The sequence below is a fragment of the Coptis chinensis genome, chromosome 8 (genome assembly GCF_015680905.1).
Source record: "Coptis chinensis isolate HL-2020 chromosome 8, ASM1568090v1, whole genome shotgun sequence".
Lineage (NCBI taxonomy): Eukaryota > Viridiplantae > Streptophyta > Magnoliopsida > Ranunculales > Ranunculaceae > Coptis > Coptis chinensis.
In genome coordinates, this window is record NC_141463.1 from 65,675,728 (window position 1) to 65,679,672 (window position 3,945).

General features: G+C 36.6%; 1 long non-coding RNA gene across 1 annotated transcript; it reads left to right on the top strand.

Moving 5' to 3' along the window:
* Positions 1 to 1,202: 1,202 nt before the first annotated feature.
* On the top strand, positions 1,203 to 3,531 carry LOC147482497 (uncharacterized). Its single transcript, XR_015206837.1, has 2 exons — positions 1,203 to 1,450; positions 3,305 to 3,531. It is a non-coding gene; the product is annotated as an uncharacterized LOC147482497 (long non-coding RNA).
* Positions 3,532 to 3,945: the final 414 nt, after the last annotated feature.

A 3,945-nucleotide genomic window follows, 5' to 3' on the forward strand; every position in this document is an offset into this window, starting at 1 on the left:
TTTAGATTATATAATTTTTTACTATGTTGATGAGATCTTGTTTTCAGTGAAAGAATGAGACTAGAATTTGGCTAACGTTGTGATGCTCGTATCAAATTTTTGGTTTTGTAGATTGTTCCAACTGTATTAGGATTTTATATAATGCATGTAAGTAACAATGTAAACCTGTCTAGTTTGTGCAAAGTTGATGAAGTTTAGTGATTTGAAAGCCAACAGCTAGTAACTTTTTCTTGTCTAGTTTATACCGCTTGACATATATAAAAACCAAAACCAATCACGCCACCGGATGACCTAAAGATCGCGTGGTTACGCCTTTTAGGAACCGGAGAGGCATATGCATCTCTTTCCTTTAGATTGTTAGGTTTCTTTTCAGTGGGTTTAAAATCCACTAAGGAACGCTTATTACACGTTCTGTTTTTGCTTTTAAGCGCTCCTTCCCCTAATAAGGCCATTGAAAAGGGGTAGTCGATTTGAGAAAATCGGTTGTTGAAACCTCGGATTGGTTCTCGATCGATAAAGTTGATGATTCCAACTACTATCGGTCCCTTTTGTCGTGGGACATACACTAAGACAGTCTTTTATCTATAAGAGCTGGTAATTTTATGTTTTAGCTTGGTATGTCTTTCTATTTGGATGATGTAGGGAGTACTTAATTTATTGGATTTTGAATGAGTTCAATTTAATGTTTTTGTTGGCATTGTTTTTGATATTGTATTCATTTTATTGCAGAAAATTAGCGAGCAAAATTCAAATAATCGGCAAAAGCTCGAAACAAACCATTGTGGTGGTTCAAAGTCATTCCTAGGATACTTGGAGGAATCAGAACTTTCTTTATTTACATACATTGGGTTGCTTTTTGCAGTTTGATATTATTTGAAGTAAATTATAAAGGGATATGTTTTCAAATCTTTACAAATGGACTCGAGACTTCGTGAACCTATTGGAAAGATCGAATTCTATCGTCGAACCCACTTTTAGCAAAGAGTAAGGGATGGACTAGTCTCATTGCTGAACAAAACTATGTAAGTAAATTTATTTGTACCTAGCTTTACCATGGTGTACTTATAGTTCGATATATTTATGGCCAATTTAAACTTATAGGACCGAATCGACAACTTAAAGCCGAAGTCCAAGTAGAAGGCGCTGAGCCAAAGACTGAGGATGAAATATTTATTATAGTATTGGGTGTAAGGTCTGGATACTCCCATGGCCTTGGGCATGGGGTCCTGCCAAAGTCATCTAGAAGGCTGGCATCCCTTCATTTAGAGGAGGAAGTGCAAAGGAGGAGGGACGAGGAGGAAGTGCAAAGGAGGAGGGCTGAGGAAGCTGAAAAGCTTAACGAGGAGCTCACTGCTGAAATGATATCTCAAAGAAGTAAAATAGAGGAGATGGCGGTTCGTCAAGCTAGGTTTGAGGCTTGGATGTTGCAAGTCAATGCTGGTTCTTCATGGTACATATGAACTGTTTGTATTAAATTGATTGGTTGCATGCCTGATAGAGTAACTCCTTTTGAGATGTTTTGTGTTAGTTGTCACAACTTTGGTAAGTTATTACAGTTTCAAGTGCCTGGGTTATATTGTTGGATTTGCTGGTTACATGATTGCTTTGTTTCTATGAGTATTTCCAGACCCAAATAATGTCCTTTATAGATTTATGGGGAAGAGGGGAAGTTGGACATATCTTGAGTGTGATTTATACTTGTCTGCGAGAACTATATGTGTATCCTTTTTCCTCGAACTTTTTCTGTATTACCTCATAATCTGTCTTCTATTCACCAGAAATAACTTAGATTAATCATTTTATTGTTTACTTAGATTATCACCATCCTGCCTAAAATGAAAAAAAGAAACCACTACCAATGTATTTAACAAACAAGCCGCGCTTAGGTAAATCAACTGAAAAAGAGACTCTTTATGACACCTAGCATAGTCAATTAAAGGATCCGCTTCACCCGTATCTCTTCTCTCTCAAAAGCCTCTCCCCGATAGTGCCTTTGCAGCCCTATGACACAGGGTTACGGTTCAACTCCTGTCTTCCTTCTCTGACTAGCTTAGCCCAGCTGGAATATTTATTTAAATCTAAGTCAAGTGTTCAGTTGTCATGTTTTATTGTTGGAGAATCAGGGGTAGGGTAGGACCTATTGTATAGGTATGTAGCATGTAATATCTACAGAGTTTCAGTGTGTTTTTACTTCACTGTATAATAGCTATTTGGGATATATTTCCAAGGTCTTTTGTAGCGAGGAAAGGCATCTCATTAGAAAGCAGATATATTCATTACAAAGCAGAAATATTCTTTACTCACCTGAAGACATTTGTTTTGTATTTTTAATGTAGAATTTTAGATTGGTAATTAAAGGTTGCATTTCAAGTCACATTTAATAGCATCAACGCATAAGGTTCTATTTGTGATTTTTCCTCTTTCCTATTTAAGTCAAAATTTGGCATAAAGGATTTGTGTAGGTGAATGAAGTACAATCAACTTTTTCTCGTACAGTTAAATGTCGTTAATGAGGGGCAACACTGATGTTTAACCTTCAACATCTACGGGCAGGCTGATTACGTATGTGAGGATCAATTTCAGGAGGAGGTGGAAGATGTTAGACTGTGGTATGAGGATCTAGTGCATTGGTGAATATGATAATTTACAGCAGTACAAATGGGAAAGAAGTGGCAATTTGGAAGTTGATAGAGATATGGGAGGCTCTGTTAATGTCTAAATTGTAATAACACTGTGGATATGTTGATGGGACATGGCCCTTTTATTTGGTTTGCAGGATCAAATAATCCATTGCTGAGTCGTATTGATAGATTTATCGTTTCTCCAGATGGAGGAATTGTGAGGGGAGGGTGGGGTGTGTCGTTGACCTTTTTTTTTTTTGGGGAGTGGATTGTCATGACAATGCTTGGATTGTTTTATGGAAAGAAGTACCTGGTTTAAAAGAAAAATCTATGTATGGACTGACTGTTTTGGCCTCTTGGAGATCAAGATGGATGAAACTACCCATTTTGACCGTAAGGAAGAAGATGAATAGATTATCCAAAGGATGGAAAGAGAAATCCATCAGCTAAACTCCATGTTTGTTTTTCTTTGGTCTCAAATGATTGAGTAGAGGGATGAAGAGTAGTATATGCTTTCTCAGTCTCTTTTTCTTGTTAGGCTTGTACTAATGGGACCCCAGTTTGACCACATAAAAATATTTCCCATGCATTGATTACTTGCATTTTTGCTTCAATCTTCTTTTAATTTGGATAATTATACTTACTAATGTCTCTTTTCTTTTCCAATTTGTTGTTTGTATCAGATTGGCAGATTGGTTGGCGGTATATTGATAAAGAAAACTTGGGTGGATGTTGTTCGAATCGGCAGATTATGGGAATTTGGCCAAAATCTTATTTTTTGAAGAACTAATATTATTTAGTTGATGGCTTTGAAGATTTTGTAATTCAGTATATTGGAAGAGACTAATTGTATGGATGCTCAAATAATGATTTTGGATGATCTTAATTAATAAAATATATTTTGCTATAATTTATTGTGAATGAATACATCTGATCGGTGTTTTTAGTTTAATCATAAATTGTATTGGGCAGGTTATATAAATTGAAATGATTCAAAATAATGCGTAATACCTATTATATATATGAGTAAACCCATTTGCAATGCCGAGCTCGTTGTAAAAGAATTAGGGTGCTGCAAATGTGTTTAAACAATTACCAACACATACATTTGGTGCGGCTAAAACCACTAGCAGGGGTAGCTAAAAACACACTTTTGGCAACGCCCTTGGCGCAGCTAATGGTTTAAACCTTTTGCGACAAAGACCTAGGGGCAGCTAAAAACACACTTTTGGCAACGCCCTTGGCGCAGCTAATGGTTTAAACCTTTTGTGACAAAGACCTGTAGCTAATGCTTTGCTTCTTTTGTGACGCCAGAGGGTGCAAC